This window comes from Taeniopygia guttata, chromosome 19 (genome assembly GCF_048771995.1).
Source record: "Taeniopygia guttata chromosome 19, bTaeGut7.mat, whole genome shotgun sequence".
Classification (NCBI taxonomy): domain Eukaryota; kingdom Metazoa; phylum Chordata; class Aves; order Passeriformes; family Estrildidae; genus Taeniopygia; species Taeniopygia guttata.
The window spans coordinates 5,439,781-5,463,977 of NC_133044.1; positions in this window are offsets into that span (position 1 = coordinate 5,439,781).

The window sequence follows — 24,197 nt, forward strand, 5'->3', positions numbered from 1 at the left end:
AGAATCTGAGGGAAATAAAGAGGGATCTGAGGAAAAAAAAGGAGGGATATGAGGAAAATAAAGAGGGATGTGAGGGAAATGAAGAAGGATGTGAAGGAAATAAAGAGGGATCTGGGAAATAAAGAGGGATGTGAGGGCAGAATGATGGATAGGAGTGAGATAAGGAGCAGTGTGAGTGAAATAATGAGTATGAGGGAGATAATGAGGTGTATGAGTGAGATAATGAGAGATCTGAGGGAAATAATGAGGGGTATGAGGGTGATAATGAGGGGTATGTAGGAAAAAATGAGGGATGTGAGGGAAATAGAAGAATGAGAAGGAAAAAATGAGGGATGTAAGGGAAATGGAAGAATGTGAGGGAAAAAATGAGGGATGTGAGGGATCTGCCAAGGTTTGTGAGTGGAGCAGGGATGAGGATCTCAGCTACACCAGCAAGGATCCCAGAATGGGATTTGTGCCAGCTCCTGTGGTGTTATTACAGCAAAAACATCATAAGAATTGAGGTTTATTATCCAAATCTGCTCCTTTCTGCACCTCAGAAGCCTGGCACTGGGGGCAGGTTGATTGTAGGGAAGAAAATTTGGGATCCTGAGGGATGCTTCCTCTTCCCAAGCTCTGCCAGTGTTTGCAGTTGTCCCACACTCGGCTCTGGGATGGGATATCCCACCAACCTCTCCCTTCTTCCCCTTCCATCACAGCAACCACATGGAAAAATCAGAAATCTGAGGCAAAATTCAAGCAAACCATGAGGAAAACTCCCATTATTCACCCAGAGCTGTGGGAGGGATGGTGGCCAGGACTTCATGGAGCTTCAAATCCAGCCCCAGCCATTCCCTGAGCATTGGGATGGGGATGGATCCCACCAGGACACCTCCCACTCAAGGCAAATCCATCCTCTGTTTTCTCCAGGAGGCTGCACTCTGCCTGCTCTTCCTTTTCCCTCCCCTTTTTTCCTTTTTTGCCCAGTTTTTATTTTTAAAACTCTCCGGGAGCCTCCCATTAAGTGTGGCTTGGAGAAAGTAATCAAGCTATTTCTAGGCAGAGAACTAATTTAATGCATGGATGACTTTAGCTCAAAAGAAGAAATAAGGACACTCAGGCATCCTAAGGGAGCAGAATAATAGGGTAATTTGCACAAGATGAGGAGAAAGGGGAAAAAAAAAGGGCCACTACTTCTTTGCATAATCTTCTTTCTAAATCTCCTCTCTCTTGGTTGCTGGTCAAAACCACTGAGTGTTGGGCTGAACATCCAAAGAGGGAAAGGCTGGAGAAATTCCAGCTGTGGAGCACAGAAAGATGGGAAGAATCAGGCAAAGGATGAGATTTTGTGGTTTTTTGGGGGGCAAAAAAGCTGAAAATTCTCCCAGGCAAAGAGGCAGTGAAATTTTTAGTGCTTGAGAAAAACTCCACTCTTCCCAAACAGCTAAAAGGAGCAAAAGCAAAGAAAAGGGAAGGTGGGAAAGGCAGGGAAATGCCACTCAAAATGTTTCCTTCTGGCGGCAAACCCCTAATATTTAGAGCTGCCTGATTACATGGAATAAAAGAAATGTCAGCGTGAAAATCACTTGGAGGTGCAAAATGTGTGGAAACAGGGATGTTTTCACTTTGCCAAAAATCTCCGTGACAGAATTTTCCCTTCCCTTCGCCCTCCCGTGCGGGGTTTGATTGAAAGCACCACTTTCCTGCAGGAAGTTTTCATGATGAGAAAACCGCCTTTCCTGTCAATAAAGCTGCTCCTGCTGGGGATTCCCAAGCAGTGTGGAGATCCACGGGGATGGGCAAGTGATGGGAATGATAAAATCGGCGTGGTGAAGGCACCGCAGAAAATGTTTGGGCTTGTGAGAAATGATACTCACTTCCAAAAAATGTCAAAGGTTTATTAAAACCTTATCAAAAATACAACATATATTATAGAGAATATATATATATATATATAAAATAGAGAATAGAGAAAGGTGGGAGCAGAGGATTTTTCCCACCACATGCTCATCCACACAATGGAGGTTTCACCTTTTAACCCTTTAGTCCATCCCAGAGTTCTGTCCATCAACTCCTCCTTTGCTGTCCAGTGGTGGAGATCACTTCATTAAGTCTTGATTGGAGGTCAGGTGCTGCCATTGTAATGAGTGACCCTCCCAAATGTCCCAAACCCAGGGCACCCCAATAACAACACAAAGGGAATAAAACATAACTATAAATCTAAAAAAATTAACATATATACATGATATTTGCCTTTTAATTGTGAGAGTGAACTGTTGCATTGCTCATCTGTCACAGGCTGCTCCTGGATTTCTCCTCTCTTGGCCTTGCTGGACCTCATGAGGACCCATTTCTTGGGCTTGTCCAGGTCCCTGTGGAAGGCATCCCACCCCTGAGGCGTGTGGAACATTCTGCTCAGCCTGGTGCCACCTCCAAACCTGCTGAGAGTGCCCTCAATGCCAGTCTGTGGCACTGGTGAGGACATCACACATTACTGGTCCCAGTCCAGACCCCCAGGTTGTCACCAATCTCCACCTGGACACAGAGCCATTGGCCACCATCCCCTGCATATCATCCCAAACTCTTCCTCGATGTGGAAAGCCCCCAGAGGTGCTGAGAAGAGGAACAACATCCTTGGGTAGGCTTGGAGAGACCTCGTGGATGGAGAGTGAGAACACCAGGAAAGAGTTGTAGCATCTTATTAGTGAAGGGCAGCTGAGTCTCTAATTAAAATTTGCCTAATGACCTAGCTGCTTCGTCATTTTCACTATCAGCCACAGTAATTGGACGTGACAGGTACTTAGGCAAAGATGAAATTAATTTCTCCTTTATAAAAAATTAAAGTGGCAGAGCAGGATTTGGCCGTGCCCGGCTCCTGCTGTCCCAGCACGGGGTGGGTTTGGCTTTGTGGCCCCTGTGCCACTGTGGGGCTCACCTTGGGCAAGGTGGGCAGAGGAGGAGGAAGGAGAAACACAGAGCAGGGGTTTCTTACCCTTAATCCCAGCTGGAAAAATGCCCAGATGATGGAAAAACACTTCCACAGAGACAGAGGGCCTGCTCTGCCTTGGGTCCTGCAAAACCACATAAAAACACCAGGGATCAAGCCTTGGTTTTCTTCAAGAAGGGAAAAGTAGATCCACAGTTCTTCCCCAAAATCCTGCTCCAATTCCCCACCTTTTAATGGCAAATCTGATGTTCTCCAGCTGCAGTCCTGTGTCCTCAGCAGCCACCCTGTCCCATCCCTGGAGCCACCCCTTCATGTTCAACAAACCCAACCCTTCAAACACTCAGCAAATTCCCTCCCACTTCTTCAGGCCTGCCAAAAAGGGAAGATATCCAGAAAACCACCAGAAGTTCAGCACCCACTGGCAGCTCCTGGATGCTCCCTGGGAACAGGGATCCATCCCTGCTCCACCTGTGCCCAAGGCTCTGGAGATCCAGACCCCCCAGGACAATGCCAAGCCCTTCCCTGTCCATCTCCTGGACAAGTGACAGTGGCAGAATTCCCATCCTGTCCTTGGTGAGACCTGAGGCTGCGGAGGTGGATGGAGTGCTCGGCTCCAGCAGTCCATCCCTCATGGTTCATGGCACATTGATTCCCAATTCCAGCCCCGTAGGTTATTTAATTGGGCAGATATCCCTTCAATTTTCTCCTCCAGCGATGTTATTGATGGCTGAGGCCTCTCTGTTCCTTCAAAGGAGCCTGGCTGTAATTAGAACACTCAAACACTCGGCTTTTGATTCTACTGCACACCCAAATCCCCAACAATCCACTGAGCCCATCTTGGAGGAATTCTCTGTCCCAGGTTCAGCTCAGAGATCTCCTGACTGCCCTAAGGGCTGCAATCATCGCTCTTCCCTCTCCACTGCCCTGCACCAGGTCATTTTTGGAGAATGCTGCTCCATGAAAATCTTCCACCGGGGTCAGAGGGTGGCCCTGGTCCCCAGCTCACCCACAACACTGTCCAAGCTGGGGCTGGTCACTGAGGCAGCTCCAGGACAGGTCTGAGGGTCACTCCAGCCCCTGGGAGCCTGATCTGACCATGGGCCAGTGCTCCCAGTAACCCCCAGTGCAGCACTGGGCATGCTGGAGGTGGGGAAGAGAAGCAGTGGTGTGTCCTGGGCAAGGCAGCAGAGATCCAGGGTGGCCTTTTCCTGGATGTTCTGTATCCCAGAGTGCAGCCAACCCCTGGCAAGTGGGAGAAATCTGGGCTCAAACATCCCTGGCTCTGCTGCGTGGGAAGGAGACCAAACCCTTCTTCTTGGACCCAGACTCTTGGGGAACAGGAGAAACTTCTGCCACTGGAGCAACTCTGCTTCCTCCAAAAGGACCCCAAAATCCAGCCTGAGGATCTCCCAGCCTGGAGATCCTGGAATATGAGGAATTTTTCCTCCAGGCTGTTTGCAAAGGGTGTTGTTTGAAACTTGGTTTATTTTCTAAGAGCTGGATTGGTTCTGGCTCCCCCTGCCCACGAGCTGGTCGTGCTTAAGGAAAAGGAGCTCTCCAGTGAGTTCCCATCCTCTCCTGGCACTGGGAATACCCAGGTGCTTCCCAAGGGTCCTCCCTCCCCTGTGACAAATCCCTCCTTTCACCTCTCTCCCACCCTGACTCATAGAGGGGAGGAAAAGCTTTATTTCAGGCTTTATCCTTTTTTTCACCCCCTTAATTCTTGATGGATGTGGTCTCAACCTTTATGCTATCTGAAAAGGAATATTTCACTAGAGTATAAAAGCTGCAATTACATTAATTAATTACACCTAAATATTCTAGTGAATGTTTGACTGCCGGGGTGGAAGAGCTGGAGGTGGAAGGGGATGTTTTGGTTGGGCTGGGCAGATCCCTGCAAACACAATCAGAACGTGCAGCCTCTTACATTTTTCCCACATTTCCATGCAGAGGGCTGGAAAAAAAGCAGGTGGGAGCTCTGGGCCCCCCCACAAGCCCTGTCCCTAAGGCCATGTCGCTGCTAATTACCGTTAATTACCGCAGGTCAGGGCAGCTGGTAATTCCCTGTTCCAGATGAACTCCGGGAGCTCCCTGCGAGTCATTCCTGCCTGGAATTTGGGGTCTGGAATGAAACATGGGGATGGTGTAGGAGCACCTGAGCTGGAATGCTGCTCCAGAGGGATTCCCTTTGCTCCTGGCGTTTTGGGGAAGCAGTGAGGAGTTTTTGAGGTGATGTGAGGGGTTTGAGTGATTGGAGGGGTGTCTTGCTGGAATGAATGAAACTCCTGAGCGCAGGGAGGGGACAGAAAAGCCAGGGGAAGGTGCTGAAACATCCACTGCAGTTCAGCACCTCCTGGACAAGGTCTCATCCTCCACCTCTCCCTGCTGAGAGCTGTGCCAGGAGTCGAGGATGCAGCTGGAGAGCCAGGGAAGGTCTGGGATGTGGAGGAGGAGGAGGATGGAGAGCCCAGGACAGCGGGGTGACTCCAGGCAGAGGTACAGAGGTGTTTTTCCAGGGAGCACAGCGTGAGAAGCTCCTGCACCGTCTGCAGCTGAGCACCCTGCATCCAGAGAGCCAGCACTGCTCTCTTCCCTCCGTGCTAAAAATACTCACTTTCAAAAAAAAACAGAAAAAAAAACCCAACAAAAGGAAAAAAAAACACCCAAAAAACCACCAACCACACACAAATTAGAAAAAAATAAAAAGGGAAAATAATGAAGACAGGGAAATGAGACGAGTATAAACAAAGACTCCATGGAGACCACGGGTTTCAGCTCCTCCAGCTGCATCAGGTCCCTTCCCCCATTTCTCTGTCTCACATTTTAGGGCAGGAAGATGCTGTTGCTGGGTGTCTGTAGCTCTGGGAGAGGCACATTCCCACAGGCACACACCCACACACCCACACCCCAAGCTCCTGTGCAGCCACCTGGGTGGCACCAGGGCTGGGCTGTGCCACTGCTGCCTCTCCTTGGTGACAAAGTGAGGGGCAGCAGGGGCAGAGAGAGGGGCAGGGGACTCAGGGGATGGTTTATTGGCAGACACCCCCAAAGTGGGGGTCCCCAGGAGCCCCAGCTCCACCCGTGGCCACCTCCATCTCCCTGCCAGGACCTGCTTTCCCTGGGGTCCTCACGCCGTGATCTTTTCAGCAGCAGGGCCCCAAACCTGGGGGATTTTAACTCAACTGTGACCAACATGACCAACAGGCCCTACAAACACTTTTGGGACATCACTGATGGCCCTGGGGCTGGGCAGAGGTGAGGGTTTGAGCACTCGGGTCCTTGCCATGAACCCAACCTGGGGCAAGGCGTGTGTCCCCTCTGAGCCTTTGTGTCCTTCCCCATCCAGCTGATCCCAGTGGATTTGCATCCTGAACTCTCCAAGCAGTGCTGGCCTTCCTCAGGACCACCTTCTTCCTCAGCCCACCAGGCTGAGAAAATCCCATTTGCAGGAGGCCCAGAACAGCTCTAAGTGATGGAAATCCTCATTCCTTAGGCAGGGAGAGAGAGCAAAGGGAAAGGAAGATGGGAAAAAAAGGCTCTTTCTGTGAGAAATTAAATTGGACTTCAAATTTACAGGGTCTTCATTTTGTTCTGGTGCTAATGAATTAAGCCCTTGCTGACAGTTATATTGCTGCAGAAATAAGTGCTGGTTAAAAGCACTTTTGGAAACTCTGACTTTCATTTTAAAGCTGCCACAATTTACATTTCATCCATTCATTAATTCGTTTATTGATGCTGCTCAGGTAGGAAGCTCACAGCAGGATTCACCCAATGGTTTTTAACCCCAAAACAGCTTCCACACGGAGCTGAGGGGGCATTTCCCTGGGAGAGTTTTCCAGAGTATCTTCAGGAGCTCTGGCTTGGAAGTTCTGGACCAAACCTCCCTCATTTCCAGGACCAGAGGCACCTGGAGATGGAAAAGGGGTTCAGTGTTGAGCCCCAACAGCAAAAAAAAAAAAGCCCCATCCTCCCAGATTCCTACCCAATCCCAAAAATTGGCTTTTCCCTTTGTACAGCACTAGGAAAAACCCAGTGATTCTGTGTTTATATTTTGTCTCCCTCTCCCTGAGGGTCTCCTTGATCCTCACAGAGCACTTAGGGCAGACAGGAATTTCTAATAACTGGAATTTCCAGACAGCCAAAAATGCCCTCAGAGCCTCTTGGTGCCAGGAGCTGCTGGAATTCCAGGGATAACAAACCCCCACCTCTTCCTTGCAGTGCTCCTGCTTTGATTTTGGCCCAAATCCCATTTCTGTGTGGCTTTGTGAGGCTCCTGCTCCCCCATGAGAGCCCCTGGAGCCACCAAGCTCCTGGCAGCAATCGGATCCCCAACGTTCCCGTCATTTATCCAGCAGCTTTCATTACTTCCCTTCTCCAAAGACTTGTTCAATAAATTACCACTTTATGAATCCATAAGTGCTCTGCGCAGCCCTGAACAAAAGGAAAGGGAAAAAAAAACAACAAAAAAAACCCCAAACCCTACAGTTTGGACCAGCTGTAACAGCAGAGCTTTTCATGCTGGAAATAAAGGCATTCCTAAAGGAATTTCCCACGTGGATAACAGAGCAGCCAGAGGACAGGAGCACCCTCAGTGCCACTGCAGAGCCCTGAGGGACCAGGGGATGCAGCCCCTCATCATCCAAAACCCTGCACAGAGATCTCCTTGAAGGGCTGAGCCCTCCACAGCACAGGGGGTGGAGGAAAGGGTTTTAAAAAAAGCATAAACAGGGAGAAAAATCCTATTTTTGAGCACTGCTCCAAGCAAACCCCTGTGGTTTTGCCCATTCCTGTGGCTGGATTTCCTTTAGCAGGGTTATTTTTGTTCATGGCACTGCGAGGGTGGAGGGTGTCCCTCAGGACAGCCCCGGTGTCCCCTCACAGAGGGGACAGAGGGACCTGGCAGGTCCCTTCAATCCCATCTGGGAGCTGCAGTGGCAGAGAGGAGAAGCAGGGACACAAGGGGCTGAGATGGGTGGGGCAGAGGGTCCTGGGGATGCTAAAAGTGGATTTTGGTGAGAGCTGAGATGTTCCCTCTTTTAACTCCATCCTACCTCTGCCTCCAGCCTCGATTTTCCCCCAAAAACTGCTGCTGGGCTCCAAGGCAGGCCCAGATCCAGCAGCTGGCTCCATGGATGGGTGCTGGGAGTGCTGCACTCCCTCCCTGCCAGGATGGAGAGGGGAGGTGGGAAAGCTGCCAGGCAGAGAGAAACCCCACAGAGATGTCTGAGGAGCCTTTCCACTCCAGTGGGCAGCAAACGGGGGGAAGAAGAACCAAGTAAAAATACACACACAAAAAGAAAAAAAAAAAAAAAGAAAAAAAAAATCAATAAGCACCACCCAGCGTGGCTCCATCTGCCATTGATTTATGGCCCTGCTGAAAAGCCTGGTTGTCCACAATTATTGGGCAGTCAGCTCCTATTTGCCATGATTTCCTCAGCTCTCCTTTTCGCCTGGCACCCTCTCACACCCCAGCCTGGCTCTGGTGGCTCTGGGGGCTCAGTCCCAGCTGGATTAGTGGGCAGTGGGATAGTGGGGTGCTTGTCAGGCTCAGGTCTGCTCCTCCAAGGGTCTGGGATGGCAGCTGGAGGGATGACATGGGTGGATTTGGCCACGGAGCAGCAAGGGGGCAAAGAGCAGCCAGGTGGAGTGCAAGGAAAGCCAACCAGAAAATTAAATGTTGCCCTGAGCTGTTGGAAATTCAGCTTTATCTCCAAAGGGCCCAAAAGCTGGGTGCAAGGAGATTTCCTTCCTAGCCTTCTTGACAACCTTCCCAGCTTGATTTTGCTCTTTTGGCAGTTTCTCTGGCGTACAGGTGACCCAGGAGGTCAAATTGAGGCAGGCAGCCAACGGTGAGGGAGAGGCTGCTTGGATGAGTTCCCTCAGATATGCATTCCATTATCCCACTGCTTCCTCGGGCTCAGGGGAAGAAAATCAGTGTCAGGAGGTCACCAAGTGTCCTCCGAGCCAGCAGAGTGGGGTCTCCACCTGCAGAGTCCAGCCTGGATTAGTGAGCTCTGGCAAATTCCAGAATCTCCTGCCCCTGAGAGAAGCTGCCCTGGAAGGTGAGGAATGAATATTTCTGCCCTCCCCGAGGGCAGGCTCAGCTCAGGAAGGGTGGATGGGGAGATGGGATCCAGGGGAAGGTGCCCCATGGCAGGGGGTGGAAGAGGATGAGCTTTAAGGTCCCTTCCAACCCCAACCATCCTGTTTGGGGTAGCTCAGCTCAGGACAAGGCCCTTTTGGATGCTCAAGGTTGCTCCGGGTCTTCTCCAAACACCCACTTTGGGCAACCCAAAGCAGTGAGAGGAAGGAAAAAGTGGTTTGAACACACAGGTTGGGTGTGGGAATCCAGGGCTTCCCTCTGGCTGCCCTGGCAGGTCTGGGACCCTGGCAGGGGTCAGGAACCCCCCTGGACAGAGCCCCCAGAGACACTGTCTGTGATCTCTGTCCATGGAAAAGAGTTTTCAATCTTACAAAATAAATTACCAGCTCTGAGTGTTTAATATAAGTAATAATTAAGTGTGGCACGGGTGCAAAAGTAAAATTTTAGGATTCTAGATAAGGGGTCCAAAGGGGACAAGATGGAGGAAATTGGGTGTGTCTTGTCCTTTTTCTCCTTCTTCATGCCCTCCATGTTTCACTGTGGTGTTGGCATTTTTCTGTTGGTTTAGGCTGGGGACACACTGTTCAACGTAGGTGACAGATATTGGCACATTATTGTAAATCCAGCACAGGTAGTTTCTGGTATTTAATGTTTGTAACATCCCACTGAGGGCAGAGCCCCACACGCTGCCCTGCAGGACAGAGCTGCGGCAGGGCAGCAGAACATGTTAGAGATAAACAGAATAAACAACCTTGAAACCAGCACAGACCAATTATGGCTTCTTCTTTGGCAGTGGGCAGAAAGACAGAGACTTTTACATTCTCAGAATCATCAATACCACAGATTCCATCAGTTGGGTAAATTCTCCTCACAGGAATCACTGGGAATGTGAAGACCAAGCTGTGCACCAAAGCTCCCCTCAGGGAGGCAAATTCTTCATTGCCAGAACCAATTCATGACTCTGGCCTGCAGGGAGCCTGGAGACACCCTTGGAGCCACAGTGAGAGCTGGCAAGCTCAATTTCACCTGAACACAGGAGGCAATGATTATTTAGATTATCTTGGTGAGAAATGGGGATATTACAGAAGGGCTGATTGCAGAATTGAGCCCCGAATGGAAGACTTTGACCTAAATCCACAAGTGATTAGAGAAGATAAAAAAGGGAATAATGCTGCAGCTGTGCATCTTGATTTCAAGCAGAGTGGACACCAAGAAACAAAAGGAATTTTTAATGGATTCAGCTGGAGAGAGGTCAAGGACGCAAATGTGCAGGGCACCTGGAATGGCATCAAGTGAAAGGGTGTTGGAGCTGCAAGAAATGCCAAGCAGGAGGAAGAGGAACTAAAAATAAAAGCTCCCAGAGAAGAGCTTGTGAGGCAATGGGCTGAGCAGGCGCCTGGAGGAAGGTGTTGGGAAGAAGCAGAGCCCCTGCACGGGCTGGGAGAGAGGAGCCCGGGGTGGGAGGTCACAGAGGCCACCAAGTTTGGAACAAATTGCATCAAGTCAGGGCTGAACCTCGCAGAAACTGGAGCAAAAAGCTGCTGGCAGGTCTCAAACAGAGCCTCAGAACCCTCTGTGGCTCACTGAACAAGGGCTGTGAGGTGAGGAGCGCAGGGAAAACGTGAAAGGATAACTTGGGGTGTTAGTGCTCAGGAACACACAGAATCACGGGATATGATTATCTGCAGGTGCTTTTATCGAGAGCTCTGGGAATCAGGGGTCCAGACCCAAATCTGACTCCCACATGGCTTTTGAGCTGAATGTATTTCATATTCTGTCCTTAGATAACTTACATATTAATTATTAAACTTATATTGTTCTATTGTATGCATTGACATGAGTTTCTCATGATCTTCCTTAGGCCCCTGACCAGTTTCTCATGATTATTCTTATGATTAAAAAGTAATTTTATTTAATTACTAAACAATCATCACATCTAACAATTATATCATTTATCATGTACTAGCTACACAGGTGCAGTTCTAGCAAGGTACAAGGTCTTCATGTACCTAGGGTAATTATTTTTTTCAGGGCCTACCAAGCTTAATTTTCCTTTTAACCCTAAATCCCCATGATTTTAAAACCCTTTTACTATCAGGGGCACATCCCAACATTGTTTTTTCATGGATTTCAACCAGGCTGAAGCAGAGAAACGGGAGAGAGGAGCCAGCAATTCCCTGGAGTGGTGAGGAGCAGGCACGAGGGAGAGCATTTCTGCCTGCAATTATTTTTATTACATCAAGATAAAGTATTATTGGTTTGGAGCACAGCACACGTGGGGGCTGTGTTTAAACATGAGGCACAAACCCATTAATCTGATCTCGGCGAGGATTCCAACGCGGGGCTAATTGAAAGTGAGCAAACAACATTACAAGGGCTTAGCCAGGGGAGATCACGCCAGAATAAGTGGATTTGTCTCATCCCCTTTTGTCTGTGGGATCAGCTCTTCCCATCCACCTGGAGAGGAGCTGGCACAGAGGGACAGGAAAGATAGAAAATGTCGCTGTCGAGGCAGGATGGGAATGAGAAGACTCTGACTCAGAAGGCTGTGAGAGTAAAACTCTGATTTATTCAAAATACACTGCTCGTTTATACAGAGGACCAGCTCCATTGGTCCTGAAGTGAAAACAATTCACAGCATTGGTGCAGAGTGCTTGACACACAGTGATAGAACTTCACTATAAACAATGTGAACAACAAGAGAGATAAAGAATTATTTACATTCTTCTCCAACTCCTTCCCAGGCTTCTGCCTGGCTAGAAACTCTCAGTTTCTCTCTTTGACTGAAATTGAGATTCACAAGAAAACTTCCAGACAAAGATCCCCTCAGGACATCTCCAGATGGGAACCATCCCATGGGGCAGCAGCACCACTGAGCCCATGGCGGGATCCTCTTATTTGATCATTAAAATAAAATTACCTTGATCTTCCTCATGCACAAGGTGAAAGCAAGCCTGTTCAGGATTTTCAATGAGGTGGTGCCATGGGAATTCCAGCCAAAAGAAAATCAGGGTGTGTCAACAGCCTCTGGATCTCCCTGGGATGGGATGGGATGGGATGGGATGGGATGGGATGGGATGGGATGGGATGGGATGGGACGAGGTAAGGGGCTTCCACTGGTGCTTCCATCTCTCCAGCGATGCCCCATCCATCCTGGAGCAGCCCTGATCCCTCCCCAGGCCTGAGGGCAGCTCCTCCCATGGACAGTCAGGATCTGGCTGCATCAATGTGGTCAAATGATGACTTCAACAGCCCCTTGTGAGTGACCCTGCTACTGCTTCAGGAGCTGTTTGCATCTCCAACAGCTCCAAACAGGATCTGCTCCAGCATTCCTCACTCTGTCACCCTGTTCCCTGTCCCAAAAGCACTGTCCTCCTCCCCAGGTACTGCAAAGTTTTCCAGGGGAAGCAGCAAAGCCATTAAACCTGATAAGGGAGGCAATTTTGAGATGCATATCCTTGAGCACACAGCCTAATCTCCAGCAGCTGGAATTTCAGGCAGGGAGATCACTGAGGGAAGAGAAGTCAGCATTTGCAAAAGCTGCCTGAAGATCCAGACTGGCAGGAGAACAGATAAAAGCAGTCATTACAATCTGTCAAAATGGGTGATAAAAACAAAGATACAGCCAGAGGATGGGGGGGGAAAAAAACACCTGTAGCCTACAGGAGAGGCTGTGCAAAAGATGTGGGCATCAGAGGAAGGGGACAGCTGGGGAGCAAAACCAACAACAACATATTTTTTATAAAATATTATAAATTTTATTATAATATAATAAAAGATTGTATTATAATACACAATATTATAATATAATATTTTAATAATATAACATATTTTTAAAAAAATATTTTGGGCACAGAAAACTTAGTGTGAACACACAGGAAGGTACAGGGTGTACAGAGCACGCAGCTGCAGAGCTGAGCAACACCGGCTCTGAAGCACTCCTGGCTCTGGTACAAGGCAGAAGAATAGGAATAAATAAAAAAAAAAGGAGTGGGATAAAGCCTGCACAGCTCCAACCAAGCTCAGCAGAAAGGCAGGAAAGCGTGGAGCTGACAGAGCCAGCTCAAGCAGAACTGCATGGCAAACAGGAAGGCAGGAGAAAAAGAGGAGCTGGCATCACGTGCAGGGGGAGATGGAAGCAGGGCTGGGAGGTTTGGGACAGCAATCACAGCCAGCGCTGCCAAAATAGTGCTGGGGAGTCTCAGGATCACTGGAATGTCCTGAAATACTGATGGAACAACTTGTCCAGAGAAGCTGTGGAAGTGTCCAAGGCCAGGCTGGACGGGGACACCCTGTCCAACCTGGGACAGGGAAAGGTGTCCCTGCCCATGGCAGGGTGGGAATTCCATGAGTTTTAAGGTCCCTTCCAACCCAAACCATTCTGGGATTCACATCCAGCAGGTGCAGAGGATCTAAAGGCCATCCCAGGGCTTCCTGCACTGCCCAGGCTGAGCTGCAGCAGCCACTGTGACCCCAAAATTCACAAATCCCAGTGCCTGGGACCAAAGGCTGCTCTGCTGGGCCAGCCTGGGCTGCCATGGACACCATGGAATGCTGAGGATTCCAAACCCTCTGTGAAGAGGAGGAATTACTGGCCAAGCCTGACAACTGCCAAGCTTGTCCCAGCTCTGGCCCTGCCCCAGGCTCCTTGTCCCACAGGAGCAAAAGGCACCTCCAGCCACCCGTGCCCACCTGACCCCTCCATGGGCTGGAGCTTCCCCTGGATGAACTCCTCCTGGAGCTGCCCACAGATGTGAAACCAGAGCTCACAGCCCCAGGGAAGCATCCCTGACATCTCCAGCTCCTTCCCTGCCAAGTCTGACCTTGAAAGCTGCAAGGGGATCCCAAAGCTTGGGAAGGAGCTCTCGGAGCTGTTGGAGGAGGGGGAAGGCAGAGGGATGCTCCAAGCAGGGGATGCAGAACTTTCTTCAGAGCAAGCAGTTGGCATCTTCTGCTCACCCCAACCCTCCTCTGGCTGTGGGAGACAGCAGAGCAAAGGGGAGACAGGAATTGATCCCAGAGCCTGGGTGGATGTTGAATGGAGGAGCAGAGCAGCAGCAAGGCCAAGGATAACAGAGCTCGGAGTGCCAGGAGTTCCTAAAATCCAGGAAAGGATAACAGAGCTCGGAGTGCCAGCAGTTCCCAAAATCCAGCAGGGACATTCAGGGTGCTGGGGAGGAGAAATGACTGCCCTGTCAATGAAAACACAACCAGACAGGGCTGAAGTGGCTGCAGAAGACAAAGCAAAGCAGGAGAAAACCCAGGATCCATTCCAGGAGGCCCTGGCTGGGATGTCACCCCTGCCAGCCAAAAGCCACCAGCAAAACCAAGCAGCTGCATGGAAAACTGGAGCTTTTCCCAGGAAATTCCCATTCACAGCCACAGGAATGAGAGGGGAACAAGCAGGAGAAGGCAAGGAAAGGTCCAGTTTTCCCCCCAAAGCCACCCTGCTAAGCCCTGGTGGGACAAGGAATGGCAGCTAAAGGGACAAGGACTTTCCTGGTGTCCATCTCCGCCAACACCTTCAGGAATGCAGGATGAGGATCCCAGCAGGGTTTGATCCACAGCCTGTGGCGTGGGGTAAGTCTTACCTGGAAGGATAAATTTTAAAAGGATCCACAAGCACAATACATCAATATTTGAAGGAGATAAGAAAGCAGCCTCTCCCATTCCCCAGGAGAGGTGGCAGCTCTGGATACCAGGCTGAGAAAGCTCCACCAGATCCCCCAGTGATCTCCAACCCCATCCCAGCTGGCTCAGAGCAGATTTTTAGGGATTCTCTTCAGGGGAACACTGGGAGACCTTGATCCAATTCCACCTCCATGGATAAACAGCAGCATGGGAACACCCAGGAAGGTCCTAAGGGACCCTGCTATAACGGGTCACCAGTGGCTGGGTTGTTTGGGGATTTTTTAGGGTGAAAATCTGCTCATATTTTATTTATTTGCATCAGAAAAAGTTGGTACTTTTTGTGGAGGTAAGCAGCTAATTACGTTCAGGTTCTTCAGCTAATGAAGAAATAAGTTGAATAATTAATTATTTGAAAATGAATTATTTATGGCTGGTTGTGATTCCAGTGTGGGAGCAAGGAGCTTGGAGTGTTATTTCCTTATTTTCAGCTTAAAAAAGAATAATGCATGTAACTACCCCAGCCAGCCCCGGTGGATCCCAGCTGGGATCAGGGATGGGTGATCCAGGGGGAACAGCTCCTTTCAATGATTCCACCCTCCAGGATGAAGCATTCTGCAAAGTGAGCTGTGGGATGCTGATGGAGCCCTCCCTGCTGAAACTTCCTTCAAAACCACCCCAAAAATGCCCTAAATCCCACATTTACACATCTCAGCTCCTGCTTTTCACACCTTGCTCCAGGCCTGACCTTGCCTGGTGCTTTAACAACTTGAGCTGCTGGATAATGAGCCAGCAAACAGCCATGGATTTTAGGGATAATGCTGATTTGAACTGGGAAAGGGATCACCTGGGACCCCCAGCATCCTCCTCTTGCTGGAGACAGATCCCTGTGACTCAAAGTCACTGTTTAAAGGCTGATCCTTCCCCCTGTGCATATAGATATAAAAAAACCTGGATTTTCCTGCTTCCCTGGAACACTCTTTGTGTGGTCCTGATGGAACAGTGCGATCATTTCACCCCATTGCTGCCACTGGGGATGTCCCTGCTGGATTTTTCCCCCTCTCACCATGATTCTTGCACTTCAGTGTGCTTGTCCCTGTCCCTCAGCGAGTTATTAAATGGCACTGAACCAAGGGAAGAATCCATGGGAACAAACATCCACTGATCCCTCTGTTATTGCATCAGTGACCCCTCCAGCAAACCAGGACCCTTTTAACTCCCCACAATACTCCTGGAGGAAACAAGAGGCCACATGGGGCCAAGCCAAATTTCTTGGAGAAACCTTAAATCCACCCAATCCACCCCTCACCGACTCACAGAGGTGTTCCCAGCTCTTTCACCAGTTAAATCCCAAATGGATTTTCCTTTGCTTTAGGATGACCCAATTACTTCCCTAAAAGTTGCAATAATTTGGGGATCCCTCAGAACCTTGGGAATCTCCCAGTTTTTAAAGGTCTGGGTGGAAGAAGCTTGGAGAAGCTGGAAGAAGAATTTGAGGAACAATTTTACAGCTGCAAGCTGAGGCTGACAATCCCTGGATACCTTCCAGCCCCTCCTGCAATGGGAACTGCAGCAAATAAAAGCTCCTGCCTCTTTTTTTTTTCTTTTTTTTTTTCTTCTTTTTTTTTTTTTAAATGGATTTGGAATATCTGTGGAGCATCCCAACCTTTCCCACTCTACTGTCTTACAATTTCTCCATCTGGCTCTAACAACAGAGCCATTCTGACACAGAAATAAATCCCCTGCTCTCTCTAAGTGCTTTTTTATTGTCTTTGACCCTTCTGGTCATTCATAGTCCATTATTTCCTTTGATTCCTCCCACCTGCTGCTACCTGTATTTTTAGGTAGCACATTCCTTTTTTAGCGTTTGCCAATACATTTATTTCTCTGTTTTCTCCCTCCTCCCCACACCTGTGCATTACAGAGGGAGGAAAACAAGAAAAAATCCCGTTTCAGCACACTTGGAGTGTCAGACGCTGCTCACTGCTGTGTCCTGCCCTGCTGGCTGCAGCAACAGGAGAGGGCTGGAATCGAATTCTATTTGCTCCTCCTTATGGAGATCGGGAGTTTTCTTTTTGCTAATTTATTTTTGACGTTCCTCTCTCAGCGGGGACGAGGTTTGGGCTGCGCTGTGTGCCAGCACTGCGCGATGAAATCATCCCTCATCTCCGTTCTCTTGGGGGCTGCTCTGTTCCTCAAGACACAAAGTGTTCTCAAAGTCGCCCCTCTTCCCTGAATCATCTCCCTGAAGCTCACAGACAGATGGTTCAGCAATTTCTCCTCTTTGCCTTTAAAACCTCGAGGGTTTCAGCAGGATTTTACCCATTCTGTGCCACTTCAGATCCCCGTGCTCCTGCACCCTCAGAGGTTTTACCCCTCGCCACCATCCCCAGCAATTTGATGCCACAGGAGGGGATTTAGTCCTGCTTTTTGACCCAGGGGAAGTTACAGACCCTGCTTTACCTCATTTCATCAATTTGAAATTCTCCTCTCCACCCCTGCCCTGCTCAGGTGCGTGCCCATCACTCTTGTCCGAGAAATCCCACGGGCTGAAGATCCAGACTGCCAGGAGAACAGATAAAAAAGGTCATTACAACCTGTGCAAATGGGTGATAAAAACAAAGATACAGCCAGAGGATGGAAAAAAACAAACAAAACCAAAAAAACCCCAACAAACCAAAACAAAACCACCTGTAGCCTCCAGGAGAGGCTGTGAAAAAGGTGTGGGCATCAGAGGAAGGAAAACCCCTCAGGCCACCCCAAACCCCTTCTGGACCCCATTTACTTTCCCCGGGGCCAGGGATTTGGCAGGAACTCGAGCCATTGTGTCAGCAGGGTCTGGAGATGGTGAAATTCGGCCGGGGTGGTTTGCACTGAGCCCTGGGCTGTTGGCACTAATGAGGTGACATCTTCATGTCACCCCTCGTGTTCCGCCGCCTCCGTGCTTGATAAAAGTCCTTATCTGGGTCACCCTGTGCTCTCCCTAATCTGTTTTCCCCGGGGACCTGCAGTGATATCCCTTAATCACTCCGCAGATAAGAGAAACGGCTTCGTTAGGAATGGCCCGAAGGCTCCCAGGGGCTGGAGAGGAGGAAAAGCTGAGATTTTTGGGTGGTTCTGCAGGATCTGCAGCTCACCAAAAGTCCCAGCAGGGACCAGTGTGGGGAGAACTCTGGGAGGACCATGACAGGGAATTTCCCTGCGGAGAGCAAAAGGAAAAGCTCCAAGTGATGCCTAGTTGGGACTCCCTAAAAACAGAGGCCCGGCAATAAAGGCAATAAAAAGCAGTTTATTTATATTTATTGAAGGACCTTCAGGTACATTTAGGACAGATGTAGTCCCCCAGGGGCTACATGCAAAATAAATGTGGGGTCATGGGTTTTCCCACTTTTATAAGTTTGATTCATTTGCATATTTGGGGGTTAATCTTCCAATTCCAGCTTCAGGTAATGAAGTCATTCACCCCAAGTTTGCTCCCCCCAACTCACTTTTGTTTACATTTATCAGGGCCTGAGGCAGTGAGGTGTCCTTGATTCACAGGCCTGGAGAGGAATTGTTGAGTCTGACCAAAATGGGAGAACAGCAGCTGATACTGAATATGGAGTTTGGAGTCATGCACTAAAGAACTGCAGGATTACAAATATATAAAAATATAACAGCTAAAATCCTAAGGGATCACAAGGGTTAACGCTGCAGAGGCTGTGAGGGCTGGGGAATAGCCACAGCCCCAGCAGGACATCCCAGAAGGGATCTGGGATGGGCCAGCAGGGCAAGGAAAGGCAGGACTGGCAGGAGGGAATGGAATGGGAATGGGGAAGGATGGAATGGGAATGGGGAAGGGATGGTGGGAATGGTGAGGGATGTGGGGTGGCTGCAGGGATGCAGGGAAAGGAAGTACAGCAGCATCTTGTGATGGACCAGGGATGGATAGAGGATAGATGATGGATGGATGATGGATGGATGGATGGAGAGAGGATAGATCTGGGATGGATGGGGCATGGATCTGGGATGGATCTGGGATGGATGAGGGATGATTGCAGGATCACAGCACTCCAGCAGCGGGCCAGCCATGGATGAACAGCTCCCAGCTCCCCAGGAAGAAGCTGTCAGCACGGCCACTGAACCATCGCTGTGCTCAAAGCACCAGGCACAGGGAGGGCAGGGAGACAGCAGCTGGAAATGAGCCACAGTTGTGCCCGTGCCTGCCAGGGGATGAACAGATCCTGGCCCAGCTCCCTCACAGGAGGGATGGGATCCTCTGGGAATGATCCCCCCACATCAGGAAGGAGGGAAGGCATGAGCAAGATTTCGGTTTCATTTTGCTCCACGCAGTTATGTTTAATATCAGACACCTTTTCTAGCAGGAGACAGAACTCTCAGCCCCTCAGATGCAAGAGGAGCAGTTTAGCTGCCAATAAATCACCAGAACATCCCATATGTCCTCTGTCCCCACAATCCCACAAAGTATTGGCAGATGGAGGCCCAGAGACTTTCCAAAGGTCTCGAGAACCCCGGGATTGAGCAGAACACTGGGCTCCTCCAGCCCCGAGGGCTTTCAGCTCTGGCCAGTCCCTTTGGGGTCTCCTGGATATGAAAGCCACCAGTGACCCCTCCAGGCCACTCGGGGACAGCACTTGTCACCTCCTGTCCCTCCCTGGCCCAGTGACCGTGCTTAACCAGGAGAAGAGAGTTGGAACTTCGGGTTCTTTTTTTTTCTTTCCTTTAAGTGATTGAAGCAGCAGCTGAGAAAGAGGCACTTGAAAGCAACTCGAGTCTGGTTAAAGCTGGTTATCCATCTCAATTTGCATGATGATTATGCAAATTGAAGTTTGCATAATGTGGCTGTGATCTCCAATCACTTTTGGGGTTTTCCTGCAGGCAGAGACCCCAGCGAAGGCTCTGAGCAGCTCTCCAGCCCCTGACCACGCTTGGACAGCCCCGGGCACTGAAATGCTGAGAGCTCCCCCCTCCCGCGTGGTTTTGGGTCCTCTGTGGGGGCTGAGCCTGACTTTGTCCCTGCCCTGGGGTGGCTTCAGTCTTCAGAAGGGGCTGCAGGGCTGAACTCTGCCCTTGGCATCGATTCCTCAGCTGAAACTGAGTTTTGTGGCTGCACTGAAGCTTATTCCACGCTCCCCCAGCCCTCCAGGAGAGCAGATCTCAGCTCCAGGGTGGGTCTCCAGCACCTCCAGCTGCAGCAGATCTGGACCAGGAGCTCCTTTAACCTGACCCCCGTGGAATCCTCCAGATCTGCCACTCTCCCCCCACAGCAGCAGCTCCAGACCCTCTCCTGACCTTGGGACAGAGCTGGGGCATCTCCCAAATCCTCCAAACACCCTCTGTGGGCTCCAGCACACCCCAGCCCCAAGGAACGACCTCCCCCAGTGTTTCCAGCAGCTCTTCCCACAGGCAGGACACTGCAGCAGCAAACACCCCACAGCAGCCCCCCAGAGAAACCCATTTAATGAAATTATCCCCAAACTGCCCTAAATCAGTCAAGGAGAGTTTAAAAACCCAAACAAACTCTGAAACCCACAAAAACTGTGCAAATCTTTCCCACCCTGAAGGCCAGGAGCGGATTCACATCACCCAGGACCTCCCTGGGCCACTGTCCAGGCTTTTATATATGCCAAAATCTATCAATGTGCAACCCCTGACGTGGGAATGATGTGCAGAACTCCATGATATCAGATGGCTGATTAATTATTATATTATATTATATTATATTATATTATATTATATTATATTATATTATATTATATTATATTATATTATATTATATTATATTATATTATATTATATTATATTATATTATATTATATTATATCATATCATATCATATCATATCATATATCATATCATATCATATTACTATATCACTAATTAACTGATATATAACTATATCACTAATTAACTGACTAGAAAAACCTGTGACTCTCTGCTAAGAGTCCTGACACACACGTGGGTCTAATTGGTCAATGAATCCAAACAACTATTAGCAGAGTTTAATTAACAAATCACTCTTTGGTAAACAATCTCTATAACACATTGCACACGTGTACAACAACAGGGAGCAGCTAGTGAGATAAGAATTGTTTTTCTTCCTTCCCTGTTTCTCTCAAAGCTTCTCCCAGGAATTCCTGGGAAAGTTGTGCCTGCTGCTCTCTGTGAAGAGAGCTGCGGCCACAAAAATCTATTTATACTACACCAAGAGCTCTTCTCCAACACCACTCTCCAAAAAAACCTCACATTTGAAGGATGAGATGAGGACTGGATTTATCCAGATCTTCCCTGCAAGAGGTCCCAGTACTGAGTTGGCTGTTGGGACAGTTTTTGGGACACTGGTGACTCTCGTGGTGGTGATGATGGTCACCTTTGGAGCCACTTGATATCACCAAATCCTTGCTCGAGAGTTAGGAGTGGTTTTAGCTCCTCATTTCTCATGGTTACGAAATCTCCAGCAGATGCAGGGAAGCAGCATCCTAGAGAGAAAAACCAAATAAAAGGAGAAAAAACAGGCAACCCTCCCCATCCCCACCAGCTCTTTAGGGCTCAATCCAAACCCACTGGGATGAAAACAAAAGCAAAAGGAGAATTGGCTCAGCCTGAGCTAGACCTACCCAGAAAAGCTGAGCTCCCTGAACATCCAGCAAAGCTTCTGGAGAGAGCTGGTGCAGCCTGTGGAGAGGGGAGCTGAGGGGCTGCCCCTGAGGGACACATCCATGGATAAAAACAACACGGATCAAAAAGAGGAGCAGCCAGCCAGAGCTCCCCAGCCCGGGATTAGATTTGGGTTGAAATCCCAACTTGGCACTTCAAACTAAGTGGTGCAGCTTCAAAGGAGGCTGTGGGGACCCACCTGTGGCCACCAGCTGTGGGACCTCCCTCAGATGCCCTCAAGGTCTCCACTCCGAAGGTTTCTCTGTGCTTACATCTCTCCTCTGCCAGAGCAGAGTGATGGATGGAGCTGGGAATGGGATCCTGCTCCCACCAGGAGGATGAATCCCTGCCCCTCCCTTCAGCCCTCGCTTGGAGGCAGCTCAATTTTTGGTTTTGGATTGAGAATTAAACCAAGCAAACCCAGCTCAGTGCTGGCTGCAGCTCCAGCCCGGGGCTGCCTCCTCTCTGCAGTTTCCATGCTGGGGGTGTAAAACTCCCGAGTGACACCCTCAGGAGCTGGAAAACAGGACAAAGAGGGGATGCTGTGTTCAGCCACGGGAACAGGGCTGCATGGCAGCTGCAGGACCTGCACCTCCTCTGCTCTGCTCCCTCCTTCCTCCTGTCTGCTCACCCCAGGGAAAATGGCTTTGGAGTCTGCTCTAACACATCCTGGGGCTTTCCCAGGATGGCAGAACAGCATTCCTGACCTCAGCACTGGCTCACAGCTTTTTGGGGTACCAGGATGGCTTAGGATGTGCACAGCTCCCCCAAACTCTCCTCGTAAGCAGTTACTGGTCAGAGTTGGGGAGATCCTGGTGGGAATTCCCATAGCCTGTGAGCCCTGGGGAGAGGCAGCACTCCCAGCAGGATGGAAGTTGATGGTCATTCCTTTCCATGGTGTGGGAGAGGGGACCCAAAGCCAAGTGGGACTCTGGGAGCTGGGAGTCCTTCCCTCTGTTTCATCTCCCTCATCTGATGGAACTCAAAATGTCCCTCAGACATTTTTGGAGGTTCTGGGCCCAGGTCAGAAGCATTTGAGACCCTGGCAGGCAGCTGGAAACAGCTGTGATTTTGGGTTTGAGCCATGGAATGATTTACCAACCTTGCAGGAAGAACAAGAAGTCACAAAAGTTTAGATATTATAATAGAAGTAGCCACAAAGTAGAGGGAAGAATTTTTGAGTGCTGTACAGGGGGTTTTAGTTTTGTACATGGGGTCAGAGGTTTTAAGATGGAGGGATTTGAGCGTGTCCTGTCCTTCCTCTTTCCTCTTCCTTACCTCCATGTTCTTGGTGATGTTGGCACTCACAGATTGGTTTAGAGTAGAAAGGCACCATTTAATATAGGTAATAGGCACTGGGGAAAAACTGTAAACATGTAACACGTAATATGTCATATAAAAGACAGCAGCAGGGTGGGATTTGTGTGGCTACAGCCAAACCCCTTGGAATCCCCGGCCAGTCCAGGAGGTCACAGGGATTTTAGGAGAGGACATCAGCACCCTCCTGGCTCCCAAACTCCTCTCCTGCTCTGCCAGGACCTCCCTCACCCCAGGAAATTCCCTGGAACCGTTTTTTCTCCTCTTTACTTTTCCCTCTGTCTGCTCAGTCTGGCTGGAAACAAGAACAGTCCCATTCTCTTCATCAAAATATTCCCCCCAAATGAACATTTCCTATCTGGTCCCAGCTTTTGTAATAGATTCCTTTATTTTTTCTTGGTCTCCACGGGACAGCTTTTCTATTTGGCTTTATTTTACATTAAATGGGAATCTCATTTAATTAAAAGAAGAGGGAAAAGCCCTTCAGACCCATTCAGCTCGAAGGAAATTGGTGCTTTTCTCTTCAGAGGAGCCTCAAGATGCACTTTAGGGTTGGATTCATGGAGTGAGCCAAAAACTTGGAGCAGCAGGATCAGCTCCACGCCACAATTTGTTGTTGTCCCTTGGCTCCTATTCTCCAAACTTTCAACCTCCCATTCATAAAAAAAAAAAACCCACTAAACCCCAAAACAACAAAACCAAAATAAAATAAAAGAATAAAAAAAATTAAGACAAAATAAAATAAAATAAAATAAAATTATCACCTCTTGAAAAGGCTGGATTTTGCCCAAAACTGAACAAAAAGTCCATCTCATAAAGCATCTCCTCCTCTCTCTGGGAGTCCCAGCTCCAGCTGGAGTTCTTTAAACACTGGAAACTGATTGTGGGGTGGGCAGGGATAACAGGGAGCCTCTGGAACTGCAGGGAAGAGCCCAATTCCTCCTTCCCTGGCTGATTTTCACTGCCTGGAGAGGGGTTGGGACACAGGGCTTGGATGATCTGGAGCTCTGGGCGTGCTTTGTGGGGTCAGGGCTTTGCTGGGGTGCTGCAGTTGTGGGGTCAGTGCAAAGGCACCCCAAAGGCAGCAGCTCCCAAAGTGTGGATCAGAGAATTCCCCCATTGGGAATTCACCAGGAAAACACGTGGTGGTTCCCAAGGGCTCTCTGGGGAGATGAAGTGCCAGTAATTAACCCCTGGTGCTCAAATAACCAATTTGTCAAGTGACAGGAGTGGGTGATGAGCTGGGTTTGGGGAAATGACACCAGCAAGTGGCTGCCAGGGTGGTCCCCAATACCTGGATGGGATGGTGACAATCCTGCTCCATCCCCTGCTCCTCCCCAGGCTGCATCCCCCAAAACCATTGGCAAGCAGGCAAGGAAGGAAAACTCAATTTTCAGTCAATTTTGAACTGGGGCAGAGCTCAGGTTGAAACAACCCGAGGGAGAAGTGGGAGCTTGTTGAGATATTGGGACACAAGACAGATGATGGACTTTGGAATGGGAGATTTGATAACAGGATGCCTTGGCAATAGCTAACAGAACTTTGAGGATTAAATCAAGATTGCAA